Raw genomic sequence first — 23,689 nt, 5'->3', positions numbered from 1 at the left:
GTAGTGAGACGTAGGTGCGTATGACTGAGCTAGTGGAATTCACAGCGCAGAAGCAGTCAAGTGGCCAAAGGCCACTAGTAGGCCTTAAGTATTTTGCTTCTATTTTTTTAAAGGCTGAGCTGAGACAGCAGACAGATACTGTAGGCAGCGTATATATGTATACTGTTTCCCTCTGGACGGGATGACGGCGGTGATGTAACGGGCAACGCAGAGCCAGGAAAGAATTTTGCGCAAGCCTGCTGTAACACTTAGCTGCGTATTAATTAGGACTACTACCCCCAGCAGAGACGCAGTACACTCAAGACGGTCACAGGCAGCCCAAAGATAGTATTTTTCCCAAATTTGTTTGAAAAAGCCCACTGTCTATATAGACAGTATATCTCTTTCACCTTTCCCACTGTCCCTGCCTCACCAGTACTGGCCCTATCCTATGTACAATGACTGCAGACTGAGGACGCAATGGTCTGCACGGCCGATATACAAAAAAAAAAAAGAGCAACACTGCTAAAAGCAGCCTCAACAGTACTGCACACGGTCAGATGTGGCCCTAAGAAGGACCGTTGGGGTCCTTGAAGCCTAAAATAACTCCTAACACTCTCCCTATAGCAGCTCCGGCACCAGCAGCACTTTCCCTGATCTCTGTCAGAACGCATCTGTGGCGAGCCGCGGGAGGGGCCGATTTATATACTCGGGTGACACCTGATCTCGCCAGCCACTCACTGCGGGGGGGGGGGGGGGGCTTGAACGTCACAGGGGGAAATTGTAATGCCTTCCCTGTCTTTCTATTGGCCAGAAAAGCGTGCTAACGTCTCAGAGATGAAAGTGAAAGTAACCCGAACATCACGTGGTACTCGTCTCGAGTAACGAGCATCTCGAACACGCAATTACTCAAACGAGTATCAAGCTCGGACGAGTACGTTCGCTCATCTCTAGTCACAACTCGAACGCTAAGTGCAAAAGTTTTGTCGCCCCTGCGTAATATACTAAATCTAATTCTCTAACTTCCGATGTCGTACAAACATAAAATTTGGCACAATCATTCTTTAGGTCCTAAATGATGAGAGTGGGAGGGGTAGCACGTTCTGCAGAGGGACATTGGTACATGCAGCCTGAGGAGAATCTAACGCTCCTCTATGTGTATACATATTTTATTCCTCGGTTACTCTAAAGTAACCTTGACTTCATAAAATTTTCTGTGCAAACAACATGTAAGCACCTGTATCAAATTAAGTTGGGCAAGGCCGAGTATATCAACTAGTCAAACTACTAACGACTACTTGTCTTAATGTATGTGAGTGAGTGCTTCTCATGCTCCACCCCTGCTGTCATTGCACCACCCCCTGGTTACTCCATCGAAGGTCCTACAACATATATAAAACACAGAGTCTGACTGACAGAAGAACAACACAGTTAGGGCTCTTGGAAGGAGAGGATAAAAATAACAAAATGAGAATACGACTAAGGCGTTATGTCAGACACAACTCAGCAGTCCTGAGAGAAGACACCGACCTACCACCACCACAGAGATCTGGTGGGCTGAAGGACCTGCGGTGATGTCACTGCTGTGGGAGGAGCCAAGCTATGTTTGTCTTTTGTGGTAATCAAGCTGCTGTGAGTGTGATGCGCCACCAGAAACACAGGGACTATAATGCCCTAATTACTAGTACATAATATACACGGTACACATAACCCACAGCCTAAATACATATAACAAACACATAGCGAATATCCCCTGCTTTCGGACCTCCAGCCCTGGTTCGGGTCCCGTAAGCCTTTCACCCAACTTTTAACCTAAAAACAAAACAAAAAGCTTGGGTGAGAGACCCCAGCCCCCCACCAGGAAAGAGTTCACCGGGCTGGGGAACCCCAAAGCCAACTCCACCCAAAATGAAGGCCGCTTAAACGCACCTTCACCAGGTCACGAGAATGCTCCTACTTACCTCGTCCTCGAGGAGGGTTTCACGCTGCGTGGATACTAATCACCGTGCGTTCCACGTGTAATATGTAACCACTAGACTTACTAAAAATAAAGTGCAGCGCTCCCAACCATCCGGATCGCTGAACACAACATAACACCACTCAGCATAGGTAAGGTCAGCCAGCCGAGGCCGACCGATGGAAGCCCCGACCCTCTTGTAGACCTCTATATTACAGGGACAGTGAAGCAGGGAGTGGTCCATGATCTCCAGACGGTTGTCACACTCCTCCCGGGGACAACCCCTGTCCTCCATGTTCCTGTGCTCCTAGTTATCCCCCACATACAGCTGACCATGGAAGCAGCGCCAGGCCAAGTCCCAATTAGGCAAGGGGATTCTTACCGAATTAAAAAGAAACAACCCACCCTCAAATCCCCCCCGGGGCCGTCTCTGAGGGCCAATGGACTCTGGAAGCGGGTTGCCAAAGATGTTCATGCAGTGTAAAAAAATCCTTCACTCACCCTCCTGTCTCCCATTCCTGGAAGACAGGCCGAAGCCGCCCCTTACAGAAGGACGCCCACGGAGGAGCCCTCTCTTTCTCTCTCTGGGTTGACTTACCTCCCCCAGGGACTCCTCCACCAGCAGACACCCAACAATTAATCCTGTACTATTTAGATTCCCCAGACCCCCAGACTCTCCATCAGGCACACCACTGGTTATGGTGCTCCTCCCTTCATCCCTTTCACACGCCTCCATGTTTCCCATATCACTCTGACTCTCATCATTCACACCAGACCAGTAACGCTTCTCCTCTTGACTGGAGGAGTAAGAGGCACCCATGCTTGGCTACTTAAATATTGCCCCCTCCAAGCCATAAGCCAACCCCTGCCTTACTAATGCCATATCTAGAATAAAAAAATCTAAACCATAAAACAAAAATACATATTTGGTATCGCCGCGTCCGTAAAAGTCCGATCTATCAAAGTAACACATTATTAACCGCGCGTGGTGAACGCCGTCCGAACAAAAATAATACAGAACGCCAGAAATGCCCTTTTTTAGTCACCCTGTCTCCTAGAAAAAATGCAATAAAAAGCAAACAAAAAGTCGTATGTATTCCGAAATGGTACCAACGGAATCTACAGGACGTCCCGCAAAAAATGGGTCCGCGTACAACTACTTCTACGGAAAAATAGAAAAGTTATTGTGCGCAGAAGATGGCGGCAAAAAATCCCTCTCCCAGTTTGGTATCGCAGTAATCGCACCGACCAGTAGAATAAAGTCTGTTGTGCGCCGTAAGAACAAGACGCACCGAAAGATGGCGGAATGTCGTTGTTTTTTCATTTTACTCCACTTAGAATTTTTTTTTAGTTTTTCAGTCCATTTTATGGCACCATTTAAAAATACAGCTCGTCCCGCAAAAAACGAGCCTCATACAGCGACGTCCATGGATGAATAAAGGAGTCGGGGGGAGGGAAACGAAAATGGAAAAAAAAAAGTCCCGGTCATTAAGGGGTTAAAGATGGCCGCCCTTCTCCCAACTAGGATGAGGATCTCTCCCATTGATTCTTGGCCGGCCTGGTTGTATCGAGCCCTCCTTGACCCACCCGAGTTGTTGGCCGGGGACCTGGCTGCCTCTAGCTCCTCCTTTTGATGGTGAGACCCTCCTCGCGGTGCTCCAGGGTTCTGGCAGCGATCCTAGAGGTAAAGCTGCCAACATCCTCCAGGGGCTGCAGTGTGCCCCAGTCTGGGGTAGGATGAGGCGGGGGGCAGTCTCCAGGAGGGCCGCCGTCCCTCACCCTGGTTAGCCTGAAGGTCCTTGGGTGGTCTTCAGAAGGGGTGCAAGAGACACATCGCCGTGTCTTCAGCTTGATTTCCTCAATCCCTCCTGGGTTGCCGGTTGCAATGCATCCCCACCCTCCGGCAGTTGGCCCCGGAGAGTGGGGGTAGTAGTCCTCTCTCTATCCATAGCCCAGGACCTCACCCTCCACTGGGTAGGAGAGAGCGTATCCCCGGCCCTGGAGGTAACAGAGGGAGAGAAGGAGCTGCAATCACCGCACACAAGGAGGTCACAGGGTGGATACATGCCTCAGCAGACGGTATCACACAGGATAGGATTAGATACACATCAGCAGACAGTATCACACAGGATAGGATTAGATACACATCAGCAGACAGTATCACACAGGAGAGGATTAGATACACATCAGCAGACAGTATCACACAAGGGAGGATTAGATACACATCAGCAGACAGTATCACACAGGATAGGATTAGATACACAGCGCAGCAGACAGTATCACACAGGATAGGATTAGATACACGGCTCAGCAGACAGTATCACACAGGATAGGATTAGATACACGGCTCAGCAGGCAGTATCACACAGGATAGGATTAGATACACAGCTCAGCAGACGGTATCACACAGGATAGGATTAGATACACATCAGCAGACAGTATCACACAGGATAGGATTAGATACACATCAGCAGACAGTATCACACAGGAGAGGATTAGATACACATCAGCAGACAGTATCACACAGGGGAGGATTAGATACACATCAGCAGACAGTATCACACAGGATAGGATTAGATACACAGCGCAGCAGACAGTATCACACAGGATAGGATTAGATACACGGCTCAGCAGACAGTATCACACAGGATAGGATTAGATACACGGCTCAGCAGGCAGTATCACACAGGATAGGATTAGATACACAGCTCAGCAGACCGTATCACACAGGATAGGATTAGATACACGGCTCAGCAGACAGTATCACACAGGATAGGATTAGATACACAGCTCAGCAGACGGTATCACACAGGATAGGATTAGATACACATCAGCAGACAGTATCACACAGGATAGGATTAGATACACATCAGCAGACAGTATCACACAGGAGAGGATTAGATACACATCAGCAGACAGTATCACACAGGGGAGGATTAGATACACATCAGCAGACAGTATCACACAGGATAGGATTAGATACACAGCGCAGCAGACAGTATCACACAGGATAGGATTAGATACACGGCTCAGCAGACAGTATCACACAGGATAGGATTAGATACACGGCTCAGCAGGCAGTATCACACAGGATAGGATTAGATACACAGCTCAGCAGACGGTATCACACAGGATAGGATTAGATACACATCAGCAGACAGTATCACACAGGATAGGATTAGATACACATCAGCAGACAGTATCACACAGGAGAGGATTAGATACACATCAGCAGACAGTATCACACAGGGGAGGATTAGATACACATCAGCAGACAGTATCACACAGGATAGGATTAGATACACAGCGCAGCAGACAGTATCACACAGGATAGGATTAGATACACGGCTCAGCAGACAGTATCACACAGGATAGGATTAGATACACGGCTCAGCAGGCAGTATCACACAGGATAGGATTAGATACACAGCTCAGCAGACCGTATCACACAGGATAGGATTAGATACACGGCTCAGCAGACAGTATCACACAGGATAGGATTAGATACACAGCTCAGCAGACGGTATCACACAGGATAGGATTAGATACACATCAGCAGACAGTATCACACAGGATAGGATTAGATACACATCAGCAGACAGTATCACACAGGAGAGGATTAGATACACATTAGCAGCACAGTATCACACAGGATAGGATTAGATACACAGCGCAGCAGACAGTATCACACAGGATAGGATTAGATACACAGCTCAGCAGACAGTATCACACAGGATAGGATTGGATACACGGCTCAGCAGACAGTATCACACAGGATAGGATTAGATACATGGCTCAGCAGACAGTACCACACAGGATGGGATTCGATACACAGCTCAGCAGACAGTATCACACAGGATAGGATTAGATACACAGCTCAGCAGACAGTATCACACCTGACAGGATTAGATACACAGCTCAGCAGACAGTATCACACAGGATAGGATTAGATACACATCAGCAGACAGTATCACACAGGATAGGATTAGATACACGGCTCAGCAGACAGTATCACACAGGATAGGATTAGATACACGGCTCAGCAGGCAGTATCACACAGGATAGGATTAGATACACAGCTCAGCAGACCGTATCACACAGGATAGGATTAGATACACGGCTCAGCAGACAGTATCACACAGGATAGGATTAGATACACAGCTCAGCAGACGGTATCACACAGGATAGGATTAGATACACATCAGCAGACAGTATCACACAGGATAGGATTAGATACACATCAGCAGACAGTATCACACAGGAGAGGATTAGATACACATCAGCAGACAGTATCACACAGGGGAGGATTAGATACACATCAGCAGACAGTATCACACAGGATAGGATTAGATACACAGCGCAGCAGACAGTATCACACAGGATAGGATTAGATACACGGCTCAGCAGACAGTATCACACAGGATAGGATTAGATACACGGCTCAGCAGGCAGTATCACACAGGATAGGATTAGATACACAGCTCAGCAGACGGTATCACACAGGATAGGATTAGATACACATCAGCAGACAGTATCACACAGGATAGGATTAGATACACATCAGCAGACAGTATCACACAGGAGAGGATTAGATACACATCAGCAGACAGTATCACACAGGGGAGGATTAGATACACATCAGCAGACAGTATCACACAGGATAGGATTAGATACACAGCGCAGCAGACAGTATCACACAGGATAGGATTAGATACACGGCTCAGCAGACAGTATCACACAGGATAGGATTAGATACACGGCTCAGCAGGCAGTATCACACAGGATAGGATTAGATACACAGCTCAGCAGACCGTATCACACAGGATAGGATTAGATACACGGCTCAGCAGACAGTATCACACAGGATAGGATTAGATACACAGCTCAGCAGACGGTATCACACAGGATAGGATTAGATACACATCAGCAGACAGTATCACACAGGATAGGATTAGATACACATCAGCAGACAGTATCACACAGGAGAGGATTAGATACACATTAGCAGCACAGTATCACACAGGATAGGATTAGATACACAGCGCAGCAGACAGTATCACACAGGATAGGATTAGATACACAGCTCAGCAGACAGTATCACACAGGATAGGATTGGATACACGGCTCAGCAGACAGTATCACACAGGATAGGATTAGATACATGGCTCAGCAGACAGTACCACACAGGATGGGATTCGATACACAGCTCAGCAGACAGTATCACACAGGATAGGATTAGATACACAGCTCAGCAGACAGTATCACACCTGACAGGATTAGATACACAGCTCAGCAGACAGTATCACACAGGATAGGATTAGATACACATCAGCAGACAGCATCACACAGGATAGGATTAGATACACATCAGCAGACAGTATCACACAGGATAAGATTAGATACACAGCTCAGCAGACAGTATCACACAGGATAGGATTAGATACACAGCTCAGCAGGCAGTATCACACAGGATAGGATTAGATACATGGCTCAGCAGACAGTATCACACAGGATAGGATTCGATACACAGCTCAGCAGACAGTATCACACCTGACAGGATTAGATACACAGCTCAGCAGACAGTATCACACATGATAGGATTAGATACACAGCTCAGCAGACAGTATCACACAGGATAGGATTAGATACACAGCTCAGCAGACAGTATCACACATGATAGGATTAGATACACATCAGCAGACAGTATCACACAGGATAGGATTAGATACACAACTCAGCAGACAGTATCACACAGGATAGGATTAGATACACAGCTCAGCAGACAGCATCACACAGGATAGGATTAGATACACAGCTCAGCAGACAGTATCACACAGGATAGGATTAGATACACAGCTCAGCAGACAGTATCACACAGGACAGGATTAGATACACAGCTCAGCAGACAGTATCACACAGGATGGGATAAGTCATCTGACAGCTCAGCTATCAGGACAAGAGAGATTTGTGCTGCTGGTGTGATTACCCCACTGGTACATTGTAACAAGCCTCCAGCTGTGAGTAGTGTTGGGTCTGTACAGGTTTCAAGTTAGTTATAAATAGAAATGGTAAAATTTACTAGCAGCAAGCGGAGATCTTGAAAATAGGAAAGAGCTGTTCACTAGATGCTGATGATCTAACACTCCCATCTGCTGTAGGGAGGGGGCGCTCTCCGTAGTACTGAGTGATGTGACCCCTGGGACAACTCCAACTGACCTGTCTACTGTTAACCCCTCACCCCACATGTGCTACTCAGTGTATTACTTCCTTGTTTTATACTCCAATCACATCCAAAGCTGCATTAATAGTCCTACTATTGCATTATCTTATGGATAAAACACACAGTCTGTCTGTGTCGTCTGCACATCCACAGCTCTGGTCCGATGTGAGTGAAGTTTTGCTGAGCGTTCTTCAGCACCCGTCGGGGAATACTGGTGCAATTCAAAATTGAACATGTGACTGTCCCTGGGATCTTATAGTCCTGCTGTGTGTTGGGGGTCCGTATCCTGTCTGCGGTCCGTACATGTCAGCAGGTCTTACAGCTCCTTACATTCCTCTGGTGATTCCTGGGTATCCTGGTTGCTCTGGTGATTTCTGGGTATCCCGGTGGCTCTGGTGATTCCTGGGTGCCCTGGTGGCTCTGGTGATTCCTGGGTATCCTGGTGGCTCTGGTGATTCCTGGGTATCCTGGTTGCTCTGGTGATTTCTGGGTATCCTGGTGGCTGTGGTGATTTCTGGGTATCCTGGAGGCTCTGGTGATTTCTGGGTATCCTGGCGGCTCTGGTGATTCCTGGGTATCCGGGTGGCTCTGGTGATTTCTGGGTATCCTGGCGGCTCTGGTGATTTCTGGGTATCCTGGTGGCTCTGGTGATTTCTGGGTATCCCGGTGGCTCTGGTGATTCCTGAGTATCCTGGTGGCTCTGGTGATTCCTGGGTATCCTGGTGGCTCTGGTGATTCCTGGGTATCCGGTTGGCTGTGGTGATTTCTGAGTATCCTGGTGGCTCTGGTGATTCCTGGGTATCCCGGTGGCTCTGGTGATTCCTGGGTATCCTGGTGGCTCTGGTGATTCCTGGGTATCCCGGTGGCTCTGGTGATTCCTGGGTATCCGGGTGGCTGTGGTGATTTCTGAGTATCCTGGTGGCTCTGGTGATTCCTGGGTATCCTGGTGGCTCTGGTGATTCCTGGGTATCCTGGTGGCTCTGGTGATTCCTTAGTATCCTGGTGGCTCTGGTGATTCCTGGGTATCCTGGTGGCTCTGGTGATTTCTGAGTATCCTGGCGGCTCTGGTGATTCCTGGGTATCCGGGTGGCTGTGGTGATTTCTGAGTATCCTGGTGGCTCTGGTGATTCCTGCGTATCCGGGTGGCTCTGCTAATTTCTGGGTATCCTGGTGGCTCTGGTGATTTCCAGGTGTCCTGGCGGCTCTGGTAATTCCTGGATGTTCTGGCGGGTATGGTTATTCCTGGGTATCCTTGTGGCTCTGGTGATTTCTGGGGATCCGGGTGGCTCTGATAATTCCTGGTTATCCTGATGGCTCTGGTGATTCCTGGGTATCCTGGTGGCTCTGGTGATTTCTGGTTATCCTGGTGGCTCTGGTGATTCCTGGGTATCCTGGTGGCTCTGATAATTCCTGGGTATCCTTGTGGCTCTGGTGATTTCTGGGTATCCTGGTGGCTCTGGTGATTTCTGGTTATCCTGGTGGCTCTGGTGATTCCTGGGTATCCTGGTGGCTCTGGTGATTTCTGGGTATCCTGGTGGCTCTGGTGATTCCTGGGTATCCTGGTGGCTCTGGTAATTTCTGGGTTTCCTGGCGGGTATGGTGATTCCTGGGTATCCTGGTGGCTCTGGTGATTCCTGGGTTTTTTGGTGGCTCTGGTGATTCCTGGGTATCTTGGTGGCTCTGTTCATTCCTGGGTATCCCGGTGGCTCTGGTGATTCCTGGGTATCCCGGTGGCTCTGGTGATTCCTGGGTATCTTGGTGGCTCTGGTGATTTCTGGGTATCCAGGTGGCTCTGGTGATTCTTGGGTATCCTGGTGGCTCTGGTGATTTCTGGTTGTCCCGGTGGCTCTGGTGATTCCTGGGTATCCTGGTGGCTCTGATAATTCCTGGTTATCCTGGTGGCTCTGGTGATTCCTGGGTATCCTGGTGGCTCTGGTGATTTCTGGGTATCCTGGTGGCTCTGGTGATTCCTGGGTATCCTGGTGGCTCTGGTAATTTCTGGGTTTCCAGGCGGGCATGGTGATTCCTGGGTATCCTGGTGGCTCTGGTGATTCCTGGGTTTTTTGGTGGCTCTGGTGATTCCTGGGTATCTTGGTGGCTCTGTTGATTCCTGGGTATCCCGGTGGCTCTGGTGATTCCTGGGTATCCCGGTGGCTCTGGTGATTCCTGGGTATCCCGGTGGCTCTGGTGATTCCTGGGTATCCTGGTGGCTCTGGTGATTCCTGGGTATCCCGGTGGCTCTGGTGATTCCTGGGTATCCTGGTGGCTCTGGTGATTTTTGGGTATCCTGGCGGCTCTGGTGATTTCTGGGTATCCGGGTGGCTCTGGTGATTTCTGGGTATCCCGGTGGCTCTGGTGATTCCTGGGTATGCTGGTGGCTCTGGTGATTTCTGGGTATGATGGTGGCTCTGGCGATTTCTTGGTATCCTGGTGGCTCTGGCGATTTCTTGGTATCCTGGTGGCTCTGGTGATTCCTGGTTGTCCTGGTGGCTCTGGTGATTCCTGGGTATCCTGGTGGCTCTGGTGATTCCTGGGTATCCTGGTGGCTCTGGTGATTCCTGGGTATCCTGGTGGCTCTGATGATTTCTGGGTATCCTGGCGGCTCTGGTGATTTCTGGGTATCCGGGTGGCTCTGGTGATTTCTTGGTATCCTGGTGGCTCTGGTGATTCCTGTGTATCCGGGTGGCTCTGCTAATTTCTGGGTATCCTGGTGGCTCTGGTGATTTCTAAGTGTCCTGGCGGCTCTGGTAATTCCTGGATGTCCTGGCGGCTCTGGAGTTTCCTGGGTATCCTGGCGGGTATGGTGATTCCTGGGGATCCTTGTGGCTCTGGTGATTTCTGGGGATCCGGGTGGCTTTGATAATTCCTGGTTATCTTGATGGCTCTGGTGATTCCTGGGTATCCTGGTGGCTCTGGTGATTTCTGGGTATCCTGGTGGCTCTCTTGATTTCTTGGTATCTTGGTGGCTCTGGTGATTCCTGGGTATCCTGGTGGCTCTGGTGATTTCTGGGTATCCTGGCGGGTATGGTGATTCCTGGGTATCCTGGTGGCTTTGGTGATTCCTAGGTTTTTGGATGGCTCTGGTTATTCCTGGGTATCGTGGTTGCTCTGGTAATTCCTGGGTATCCCGGTGGCTCTGGTGATTCCTGGGTATCCCGGTGGCTCTGGTGTTTCCTGGGTATCCCGGTGGCTCTGGTGATTTCTGGGTATCCCGGTGGCTCTGGTGATTTCTGGGTATCCCGGTGGCTCTAATGATTCCTGGATATCCTAGTGTCTCTGGTAATTCCAGGGTATAATGGTGGCTCTGGTGATTCCTGGGTATCCTGGTGGCTCTGGTGATTTCTGGGTATCCCGGTGGCTCTGGTGATTCCTGGGTATCCTGGTGGCTCTGGTGATTCCTGGGATTTCCCGGTGGCTCTGGTGATTTCCGGGTATCCAGGTGGCTCTGGTAATTCGTGGGTATCCTGGTGGCTCTGTGGATTACTGGGTATCCTGGTGGCTCTGGTGATTCCTGGGTATCCGGGTGGCTCTGGTTATTCCTTGGTATCCTGTTGGCTCTGGTGATTCCTGGGTATCCTGGTGGCTCTGGTGATTCCTGCGTATCCTGGTGGCTCTGGTAATTCCAGGTTATCCAGGAGCTCTGTTGATTCCTGGGTATCCGGGTGGCTGTGGTGATTTCTGAGTATCCTTGTGGCTCTGGTGATTCCTGCGTATCCGGGTGGCTCTGCTAATTTCTGGGTATCCTGGTGGCTCTGGTGATTTCCAGGTGTCCTGGCGGCTCTGGTAATTCCTGGATGTTCTGGCGGGTATGGTTATTCCTGGGTATCCTTGTGGCTCTGGTGATTTCTGGGGATCCGGGTGGCTCTGATAATTCCTGGTTATCCTGATGGCTCTGGTGATTCCTGGGTATCCTGGTGGCTCTGGTGATTTCTGGTTATCCTGGTGGCTCTGGTGATTCCTGGGTATCCTGGTGGCTCTGATAATTCCTGGGTATCCTTGTGGCTCTGGTGATTTCTGGGTATCCTGGTGGCTCTGGTGATTTCTGGTTATCCTGGTGGCTCTGGTGATTCCTGGGTATCCTGGTGGCTCTGGTGATTTCTGGGTATCCTGGTGGCTCTGGTGATTCCTGGGTATCCTGGTGGCTCTGGTAATTTCTGGGTTTCCTGGCGGGTATGGTGATTCCTGGGTATCCTGGTGGCTCTGGTGATTCCTGGGTTTTTTGGTGGCTCTGGTGATTCCTGGGTATCTTGGTGGCTCTGTTGATTCCTGGGTATCCCGGTGGCTCTGGTGATTCCTGGGTATCCCGGTGGCTCTGGTGATTCCTGGGTATCTTGGTGGCTCTGGTGATTTCTGGGTATCCAGGTGGCTCTGGTGATTCTTGGGTATCCTGGTGGCTCTGGTGATTTCTGGTTGTCCCGGTGGCTCTGGTGATTCCTGGGTATCCTGGTGGCTCTGATAATTCCTGGTTATCCTGGTGGCTCTGGTGATTCCTGGGTATCCTGGTGGCTCTGGTGATTTCTGGGTATCCTGGTGGCTCTGGTGATTCCTGGGTATCCTGGTGGCTCTGGTAATTTCTGGGTTTCCAGGCGGGCATGGTGATTCCTGGGTATCCTGGTGGCTCTGGTGATTCCTGGGTTTTTTGGTGGCTCTGGTGATTCCTGGGTATCTTGGTGGCTCTGTTGATTCCTGGGTATCCCGGTGGCTCTGGTGATTCCTGGGTATCCCGGTGGCTCTGGTGATTCCTGGGTATCCCGGTGGCTCTGGTGATTCCTGGGTATCCTGGTGGCTCTGGTGATTCCTGGGTATCCCGGTGGCTCTGGTGATTCCTGGGTATCCTGGTGGCTCTGGTGATTTTTGGGTATCCTGGCGGCTCTGGTGATTTCTGGGTATCCGGGTGGCTCTGGTGATTTCTGGGTATCCCGGTGGCTCTGGTGATTCCTGGGTATGCTGGTGGCTCTGGTGATTTCTGGGTATGATGGTGGCTCTGGCGATTTCTTGGTATCCTGGTGGCTCTGGCGATTTCTTGGTATCCTGGTGGCTCTGGTGATTCCTGGTTGTCCTGGTGGCTCTGGTGATTCCTGGGTATCCTGGTGGCTCTGGTGATTCCTGGGTATCCTGGTGGCTCTGGTGATTCCTGGGTATCCTGGTGGCTCTGATGATTTCTGGGTATCCTGGCGGCTCTGGTGATTTCTGGGTATCCGGGTGGCTCTGGTGATTTCTTGGTATCCTGGTGGCTCTGGTGATTCCTGTGTATCCGGGTGGCTCTGCTAATTTCTGGGTATCCTGGTGGCTCTGGTGATTTCTAAGTGTCCTGGCGGCTCTGGTAATTCCTGGATGTCCTGGCGGCTCTGGAGTTTCCTGGGTATCCTGGCGGGTATGGTGATTCCTGGGGATCCTTGTGGCTCTGGTGATTTCTGGGGATCCGGGTGGCTTTGATAATTCCTGGTTATCTTGATGGCTCTGGTGATTCCTGGGTATCCTGGTGGCTCTGGTGATTTCTGGGTATCCTGGTGGCTCTCTTGATTTCTTGGTATCTTGGTGGCTCTGGTGATTCCTGGGTATCCTGGTGGCTCTGGTGATTTCTGGGTATCCTGGCGGGTATGGTGATACCTGGGTATCCTGGTGGCTTTGGTGATTCCTAGGTTTTTGGATGGCTCTGGTTATTCCTGGGTATCGTGGTTGCTCTGGTAATTCCTGGGTATCCCGGTGGCTCTGGTGATTCCTGGGTATCCCGGTGGCTCTGGTGTTTCCTGGGTATCCCGGTGGCTCTGGTGATTTCTGGGTATCCCGGTGGCTCTGGTGATTTCTGGGTATCCCGGTGGCTCTAATGATTCCTGGATATCCTAGTGTCTCTGGTAATTCCAGGGTATAATGGTGGCTCTGGTGATTCCTGGGTATCCTGGTGGCTCTGGTGATTTCTGGGTATCCCGGTGGCTCTGGTGATTCCTGGGTATCCTGGTGGCTCTGGTGATTCCTGGGATTTCCCGGTGGCTCTGGTGATTTCCGGGTATCCAGGTGGCTCTGGTAATTCGTGGGTATCCTGGTGGCTCTGTGGATTACTGGGTATCCTGGTGGCTCTGGTGATTCCTGGGTATCCGGGTGGCTCTGGTTATTCCTTGGTATCCTGTTGGCTCTGGTGATTCCTGGGTATCCTGGTGGCTCTGGTGATTCCTGCGTATCCTGGTGGCTCTGGTAATTCCAGGTTATCCAGGAGCTCTGTTGATTCCTGGGTATCCTGCTGGCTCTGGTGATTTCTGGGTATCCTGGTGGCTCTGGTGATTCCTGGGTATCCTGGTGGCTCTGGTGATTTCTGGGTATCCTGGCGGGTATGGTGATTCCTGGGTATCTTGGTGGCTTTGGTGATTCCTGGGTTTTTGGGTGGCTCTGGTGATTTCTGGGTATCCTGGCGGGTATGGTGATTCCTGGGTATCCTGGTGGCTTTGGTGATTCCTAGGTTTTTGGGTGGCTCTGCTTATTCCTGGGTATCTTGGTGGCTCTGGTGATTCCTGGGTATCGTGGTTGCTCTGGTGATTCCTGGGTATCTTGGTGGCTCTGGTGATTTCTGGGTATCCTGGCGGGTATGGTGATTCCTGGGTATCTTGGTGGCTCTTGTGATTCCTGGGTTTTTGGGTGGCTCTGGTGATTCCTGGGTATCTTGGTGGCTCTGGTGATTCCTGGGTATCCTGGTGGCTCTGGTGATTTCTGGGTATCCCGGTGGCTCTGGTGATTCCTGGGTATCCCGGTGGCCCTGGTGATTCCTGGGTATCCTAGTGTCTCTGGTGATTCCTTGGTATAATGGTGGCTCTGGTGATTCCTGGGTATCCTGGTGGCTCTGGTGATTTCTGGGTATCCCGGTGGCTCTGGTGATTCCTGGGTATCCCGTTGGCACTGGTGATTTCTCGATATCCTGGTGGCTCTGGTGATTTCTGGGTATCCTTGCGGCTCTGGTGATTTCTGGGTATCCGGGTGGCTCTGGTGATTCCTGGGTATCCCGGTGGCTCTGGTGATTTCAGGATATCCTGGTGGCTCTGGTGATTTTTGGGTATCCTGGCGGCTCTGGTGATTTCTGGGTATCCGGGTGGCTCTGGTGATTTCTGGGAATCCCGGTGGCTCTGGTGATTCCTGGGTATGCTGGTGGCTCTGGTGATTTCTGGGTATGATGGTGGCTCTGGCGATTTCTTGGTATCCTGGTGGCTCTGGCGATTTCTTGGTATCCTGGTGGCTCTGGTGATTCCTGGTTGTCCTGGTGGCTCTGGTGATTCCTGGGTATCCTGGTGGCTCTGGTGATTCCTGGGTATCCTGGTGGCTCTGGTGATTTCTGGGTATCCTGGCGGCTCTGGTGATTTCTGGGTATCCGGGTGGCTCTGGTGATTTCTTGGTATCCCGGTGGCTCTGGTGATTCCTGCGTATCCGGGTGGCTCTGCTAATTTCTGGGTATCCTGGTGGCTCTGGTGATTTCTAAGTGTCCTGGCGGCTCTGGTAATTCCTGGATGTCCTGGCGGCTCTGGAGTTTCCTGGGTATCCTGGCGGGTATGGTGATTCCTGGGGATCCTTGTGGCTCTGGTGATTTCTGGGGATCCGGGTGGCTTTGATAATTCCTGGTTATCTTGATGGCTCTGGTGATTCCTGGGTATCCTGGTGGCTCTGGTGATTTCTGGGTATCCTGGTGGCTCTCTTGATTTCTTGGTATCTTGGTGGCTCTGGTGATTCCTGGGTATCCTGGTGGCTCTGGTGATTTCTGGGTATCCTGGCGGGTATGGTGATTCCTGGGTATCCTGGTGGCTTTGGTGATTCCTAGGTTTTTGGATGGCTCTGGTTATTCCTGGGTATCGTGGTTGCTCTGGTGATTCCTGGGTATCCCGGTGGCTCTGGTGATTCCTGGGTATCCCGGTGGCTCTGGTGTTTCCTGGGTATCCCGGTGGCTCTGGTGATTTCTGGGTATCCCGGTGGCTCTGGTGATTTCTGGGTATCCCGGTGGCTCTGGTGATTTCTGGGTATCCCGGTGGCTCTAATTATTCCTGGATATCCTAGTGTCTCTGGTAATTCCAGGGTATAATGGTGGCTCTGGTGATTCCTGGGTATCCTGGTGGCTCTGGTGATTTCTGGGTATCCCGGTGGCTCTGGTGATTCCTGGGTATCCTGGTGGCTCTGGTGATTCCTGGGATTTCCCGGTGGCTCTGGTGATTTCCGGGTATCCAGGTGGCTCTGGTAATTCCTGGGTATCCTGGTGGCTCTGTGGATTACTGGGTATCCTGGTGGCTCTGGTGATTCCTGGGTATCCGGGTGGCTCTGGTTATTCCTTGGTATCCTGTTGGCTCTGGTGATTCCTGGGTATCCTGGTGGCTCTGGTGATTCCTGCGTATCCTGGTGGCTCTGGTCATTCCAGGTTATCCAGGAGCTCTGTTGATTCCTGGCTATCCTGCTGGCTCTGGTGATTTCTGGGTATCCTGGTGGCTCTGGTGATTCCTGGGTATCCTGGTGGCTCTGGTGATTTCTGGGTATCCTGGCGGGTATGGTGATTCCTGGGTATCTTGGTGGCTCTGGTGATTCCTGGGTTTTTGGGTGGCTCTGGTGATTTCTGGGTATCCTGGCGGGTATGGTGATTCCTGGGTATCCTGGTGGCTTTGGTGATTCCTAGGTTTTTGGGTGGCTCTGCTTATTCCTGGGTATCTTGGTGGCTCTGGTGATTCCTGGGTATCGTGGTTGCTCTGGTGATTCCTGGGTATCTTGGTGGCTCTGGTGATTTCTGGGTATCCTGGCGGGTATGGTGATTCCTGGGTATCTTGGTGGCTCTTGTGATTCCTGGGTTTTTGGGTGGCTCTGGTGATTCCTGGGTATCTTGGTGGCTCTGGTGATTCCTGGGTATCCTGGTGGCTCTGGTGATTCCTGGGTATCCCGTTGGCACTGGTGATATCTCGATATCCTGGTGGCTCTGGTGATTTCTGGGTATCCTTGCGGCTCTGGTGATTTCTGGGTATCCGGGTGGCTCTGGTGATTTCCGGGTAACCCGGTGGCTCTGGTGATTCCTGGGTATGCTGGTGGCTCTGGTGATTTCTGGTATCCTGGTGGCTCTGGCGATCTCTTGGTATTCCGGTGGCTCTGGTGATTCCTGGTTGTCCTGATGGCTCTGGTGATTCCTGGGTATCCTGGTGGCTCTGGTGATTCCTGGGTATCCTGGTGGCTCTGGTGATTCCTGGGTATCCTGGTGGCTCTGGTGATTTCTGGGTATCCTGGTGGCTCTGGTGATTTCTGGGTATCCGGGTGGCTCTGGTGATTTCTGGGTATCCTGGTGGCTCTGGTGATTCCTGCATATCCGGGTGGCTCTGCTAATTTCTCGGTGTCCTGGCGGCTCTGGTGTTTCCTGGGTATCTTGGCGGGTATGGTGATTCCTGGGTATCCTTGTGGCTCTGGTGATTTCTGGAGATCTGGGTGGCTCTGATAATTCCTGGTTATCCTGATGCCTCTGGTGATTCCTGGGTATCCTAGCGGCTCTGGTGTTTCCTGGGTATCCAGGCGGGTATGGTGATTCCTGGGTATCCCGGTGGCTCTGGTGATTCCTGGGTATCTCGATGGCTCTGGTGATTCCTGGGTATCCCGGTGGCTCTGGTGATTCCTGGGTATCCCGGTGGCTCTGGTGATTCCTGGGTATCCCGGTGGCTCTGGTGATTCCTGGGTATCCTAGTGTCTCTGGTGATTCCTGGGTATAATGGTGGCTCTGGTGATTCCTGGGTATCCTGGTGGCTCTGGAGATTTCTGGGTATGCCGGTGGCTCTGGTGATTCCTGGGTATCCCGGTGGCTCTGGTGATTCCTGGGTATCCCCGTGGCTCTGGTGATTCCTGGGTATCCTGGTGGCTCTGGTGATTTCTGGGTATCCAGGTGGCTCTGGTGATTTCTGGGTATGCCGGTGGCTCTGGTGATTCCTGGGTATCCCGGTGGCTCTGGTGATTCCTGGGTATCCCGGTGGCTCTGGTGATTTCTGGGTATCCTGGCGGGTATGGTGATTCCTGGGTATCCTGGTGGCTTTGGTGATTCCTAGGTTTTTGGATGGCTCTGGTTATTCCTGGGTATCATGGTTGCTCTGGTGATTCCTGGGTATCCTGGTGGCTCTGGTGATTCCTGGGTATCCCGGTGGCTCTGGTGTTTCCTGGGTATCCCGGTGGCTCTGGTGATTTCTGGGTATCCCGGTGGCTCTGGTGATTTCTGGGTATCCCGGTAGCTCTAATGATTCCTGGATATCCTAGTGTCTCTGGTAATTCCAGGGTATAATGGTGGCTCTGGTGATTCCTGGGTATCCTGGTGGCTCTGGTGATTTCTGGGTATCCCGGTGGCTCTGGTGATTCCTGGGTATCCTGGTGGCTCTGGTGATTCCTGGGATTTCCCGGTGGCTCTGGTGATTTCCGGGTATCCAGGTGGCTCTGGTAATTCCTGGGTATCCTGGTGGCTCTGTGGATTACTGAGTATCCTGGTGGCTCTGGTGATTCCTGGGTATCCGGGTGGCTCTGGTTATTCCTGGGTATCCTGTTGGCTCTGGTGATTCCTGGGTATCCTGGTGGCTCTGGTGATTCCTGCGTATCCTGGTGGCTCTGGTAATTCCAGGTTAACCTGGAGCTCTGTTGATTCCTGGGTATCCTGGTGGCTCTGGTGATTTCTGGGTATCCCGGTGGCTCTGGTGATTCCTGGGTATCCTGGTGGCTCTGGTGATTCCTGGGATTTCCCGGTGGCTCTGGTGATTTCCGGGTATCCAGGTGGCTCTGGTAATTCCTGGGTATCCTGGTGGCTCTGTGGATTACTGAGTATCCTGGTGGCTCTGGTGATTCCTGGGTATCCGGGTGGCTCTGGTTATTCCTGGGTATCCTGTTGGCTCTGGTGATTTCTGGGTATCCTGGTGGCTCTGGTGATTCCTGCATATCCGGGTGGCTCTGCTAATTTCTCGGTGTCCTGGCGGCTCTGGTGTTTCCTGGGTATCTTGGCGGGTATGGTGATTCCTGGGTATCCTTGTGGCTCTGGTGATTTCTGGAGATCTGGGTGGCTCTGATAATTCCTGGTTATCCTGATGCCTCTGGTGATTCCTGGGTATCCTAGCGGCTCTGGTGTTTCCTGGGTATCCAGGCGGGTATGGTGATTCCTGGGTATCCCGGTGGCTCTGGTGATTCCTGGGTATCTCGATGGCTCTGGTGATTCCTGGGTATCCCGGTGGCTCTGGTGATTCCTGGGTATCCCGGTGGCTCTGGTGATTTCTGGGTATCCCGGTGGCTCTGGTGATTCCTGGGTATCCTAGTGTCTCTGGTGATTCCTGGGTATAATGGTGGCTCTGGTGATTCCTGGGTATCCTGGTGGCTCTGGAGATTTCTGGGTATGCCGGTGGCTCTGGTGATTCCTGGGTATCCCGGTGGCTCTGGTGATTCCTGGGTATCCCCGTGGCTCTGGTGATTCCTGGGTATCCTGGTGGCTCTGGTGATTTCTGGGTATCCAGGTGGCTCTGGTGATTTCTGGGTATGCCGGTGGCTCTGGTGATTCCTGGGTATCCCGGTGGCTCTGGTGATTCCTGGGTATCCCGGTGGCTCTGGTGATTTCTGGGTATCCTGGCGGGTATGGTGATTCCTGGGTATCCTGGTGGCTTTGGTGATTCCTAGGTTTTTGGATGGCTCTGGTTATTCCTGGGTATCATGGTTGCTCTGGTGATTCCTGGGTATCCTGGTGGCTCTGGTGATTCCTGGGTATCCCGGTGGCTCTGGTGTTTCCTGGGTATCCCGGTGGCTCTGGTGATTTCTGGGTATCCCGGTGGCTCTGGTGATTTCTGGGTATCCCGGTAGCTCTAATGATTCCTGGATATCCTAGTGTCTCTGGTAATTCCAGGGTATAATGGTGGCTCTGGTGATTCCTGGGTATCCTGGTGGCTCTGGTGATTTCTGGGTATCCCGGTGGCTCTGGTGATTCCTGGGTATCCTGGTGGCTCTGGTGATTCCTGGGATTTCCCGGTGGCTCTGGTGATTTCCGGGTATCCAGGTGGCTCTGGTAATTCCTGGGTATCCTGGTGGCTCTGTGGATTACTGAGTATCCTGGTGGCTCTGGTGATTCCTGGGTATCCGGGTGGCTCTGGTTATTCCTGGGTATCCTGTTGGCTCTGGTGATTCCTGGGTATCCTGGTGGCTCTGGTGATTCCTGCGTATCCTGGTGGCTCTGGTAATTCCAGGTTAACCTGGAGCTCTGTTGATTCCTGGGTATCCTGCTGGCTCTGGTGATTTCTGGGTATCCTGGTGGCTCTGGTGATTCCTGGGTATCCTGGTGGGTCTGGTGATTTCTGGGTTTCCTGGCGGGTATGGTGATTCTTGGGTATCTTGGTGGCTCTGGTGATTCCTGGGTTTTTGGGTGGCTCTGGTGATTTCTGGGTATCCTGGCGGGTATGGTGATTCCTGGGTATCCTGGTGGCTTTGGTGATTCCTAGGTTTTTGGGTGGCTCTGGTTATTCCTGGGTATCTTGGTGGCTCTGGTGATTCCTGGGTATCGTGGTTGCTCTGGTGATTCCTGGGTATCTTGGTGGCTCTGGTGATTTCTGGGTATCCTGGCGGGTATGGTGATTCCTGGGTATCTTGGTGGCTCTTGTGATTCCTGGGTTTTTGGGTGGCTCTGGTGATTCCTGGGTATCTTGGTGGCTCTGGTGATTCCTGGGTATCCTGGTGGCTCTGGTGATTTCTGGGTATCCCGGTGGCTCTGGTGATTCCTGGGTATCCCGGTGGCCCTGGTGATTCCTGGGTATCCCGGTGTCTCTGGTGATTCCTTGGCATAATGGTGGCTCTGGTGATTCCTGGGTATCCTGGTGGCTCTGGTGATTTCTGGGTATCCCGGTGGCTCTGGTGATTCCTGGGTATCCCGTTGGCACTGGTGATTTCTCGATATCCTGGTGGCTCTGGTGATTTCTGGGTATCCTTGCGGCTCTGGTGATTTCTGGGTATCCGGGTGGCTCTGGTGATTTCCGGGTAACCCGGTGGCTCTGGTGATTCCTGGGTATGCTGGTGGCTCTGGTGATTTCTGGTATCCCGGTGGCTCTGGCGATCTCTTGGTATCCCGGTGGCTCTGGTGATTCCTGGTTGTCCTGGTGGCTCTGGTGATTCCTGGGTATCCTGGTGGCTCTGGTGATTCCTGGGTATCCTGGTGGCTCTGGTGATTCCTGGGTATCCTGGTGGCTCTGGTGATTTCTGGGTATCCTGGTGGCTCTGGTGATTTCTGGGTATCCGGGTGGCTCTGGTGATTTCTGGGTATCCTGGTGGCTCTGGTGATTCCTGCGTATCCGGGTGGCTCTGCTAATTTCTCGGTGTCCTGGCGGCTCTGGTGTTTCCTGGGTATCCTGGCGGGTATGGTGATTCCTGGGTATCCTTGTGGCTCTGGTGATTTCTGGAGATCTGGGTGGCTCTGATAATTCGTGGTTATCCTGATGCCTCTGGTGATACCTGGGTATCCTGGCGGCTCTGGTGTTTCCTGGGTATCCTGGCGGGTATGGTGATTCCTGGGTATCCTGGTGGCTCTGTTGATTCCTGGGTATCCCGGTGGCTCAGGTGATTCCTGGGTATCCTGGTGGCTCTGGTGATTCCTGGGTATCCTGGTGGCTCTGGTGATTCCTGGGTATCCTGGTGGCTCTGGTGATTCCTGCGTATCCGGGTGGCTCTGCTAATTTCTCGGTGATCTGGCGGCTATGGTGTTTCCTGGGTATCCTGGCGGGTATGGTGATTTCTGGGTATCCTTGTGGCTCTGGTGATTTCTGGGGATCCGGTTGGCTTTGATAATTCCTGGTTATCCTGATGCCTCTGGTGATTCCTGGGTATCCTAGCGGCTCTGGTGTTTCCTGGGTATCCAGGCGGGTATGGTGATTCCTGGGTATCCCGGTGGCTCTGGTGATTCCTCGGTATCACGATGGCTCTGGTGATTCCTGGGTATCCCGGTGGCTCTGGTGATTCCTGGGTATCCCGGTGGCTCTGGTGATTTCTGGGTATCCCGGTGGCTCTGGTGATTCCTGGGTATCCTAGTGTCTCTGGTGATTCCTGGGTATAATGGTGGCTCTGGTGATTCCTGGGTATCCTGGTGGCTCTGGAGATTTCTGGGTATGCTGGTGGCTCTGGTGATTCCTGGGTATCCCGGTGGCTCTGGTGATTCCTGGGTATCCCGGTGGCTCTGGTGATTCCTGGGTATCCTGGTGGCTCTGGTGATTTCTGGGTATCCAGGTGGCTCTGGTAATTCCTGGGTATCCTGGTGGCTCTGGTGATTCCTCAGTATCCTGGTGGCTCCGGTGGTTCCTGGGTATCCTGGTGGCTCTGGTAATTCCCGGTTATCCTGGTGGCTCTGTTGATTCCTGGGTATCCTGGTGGCTCTGGTGATTTCTGGGAATCCTGGTGGCTCTGGTGATTCCTGGGTATCCTGGTGGCTCTGGTGATTTCTGGGTATCCTGGCAGGTATGGTGATTCCTGGGTATCTTGGTGGCTCTGGTGATTTCTGGGTATCCTGGTGGCTCTGGTGATTTCTGGGTATCTCGGTGGCTCTGGTGATTCCTGGGTATCCCGGTGGCTCTGGTGATTCCTGGGTATCCTAGTTTCTCTGGTGATTCCTGGGTATCCCGGTGGCTCTGGTGATTCCTGGGTATCCTGGTGGCTCTGGTGATTTCTGGGTACCCAGGTGGCTCTGGTAATTCCTGGGTATCCTGGTGGCTCTGGTGATTCCTGGGTATCCTGGTGGCTCTGGTGATTCCTGGGTATCCTGGTGGCTCTGGTGATTTCTGGGTATCCAGGTGGCTCTGGTGATTCCTGGGTATCCTGGTGGCTCTGGTGATTCCTGGGTATCCTGGTGGCTCTGGTAATTCCTGGTTATCCTGGTGGCTCTGTTGATTCCTGGGTATCCTGGTGGCTCTGGTGATTTCAGGGAATCCTGGTGGCTCTGGTGATTCCTGGGTATCCTGGTGGCTCTGGTGATTTCTGGGTATCCTGGCAGGTATGGTGATTCCTGGGTATCTTGGTGGCTCTGGTGATTTCTGGGTATCCTGGTGGCTCTGGTGATTCCTGGGTATCCCGGTGGTTCTGGTGATTCCTGGGTATCCTAGTGTCTCTGGTGATTCCTGGGTATAATGGTGGCTCTGGTGATTCCTGGGTATCTTGGTGGCTCTGGTGATTTCTGGGTATCCCGGTGGCTCTGGTGATTCCTGGGTATCCCGGTGGCTCTGGTGATTTCTGGGTATCCAGGTGGCTCTGGTGATTCCTGGGTATCCTGGTGGCTCTGGTGATTCCTGGGTATCCTGGTGGCTTTGGTGATTCCTGGTTATCCTGGTCGATCTGGTGATTTCTGGGTATCCTGGTGGCTCTGGTGATTTCTAAGTGTCCTGGCGGCTCTGGTAATTCCTGGATGTCCTGGCGGCTCTGGAGTTTCCTGGGTATCCTGGCGGGTATGGTGATTCCTGGGGATCCTTGTGGCTCTGGTGATTTCTGGGGATCCGGGTGGCTTTGATAATTCCTGGTTATCTTGATGGCTCTGGTGATTCCTGGGTATCCTG

At 52.1% G+C, this 23,689-nt stretch overlaps 1 protein-coding gene across 1 annotated transcript in view; it reads left to right on the top strand.

Moving 5' to 3' along the window:
- GAREM2 (GRB2 associated regulator of MAPK1 subtype 2) overlaps positions 1–23,689 on the top strand; it is a 127,659-nt gene that overhangs the window by 18,649 nt on the left and 85,321 nt on the right. The gene's annotated exons all lie outside the window — the stretch shown is intronic.

Source organism: Eleutherodactylus coqui, chromosome 1 (genome assembly GCF_035609145.1).
Source record: "Eleutherodactylus coqui strain aEleCoq1 chromosome 1, aEleCoq1.hap1, whole genome shotgun sequence".
Lineage (NCBI taxonomy): Eukaryota > Metazoa > Chordata > Amphibia > Anura > Eleutherodactylidae > Eleutherodactylus > Eleutherodactylus coqui.
This window is presented reverse-complemented; position numbering and strand designations above follow the sequence as displayed.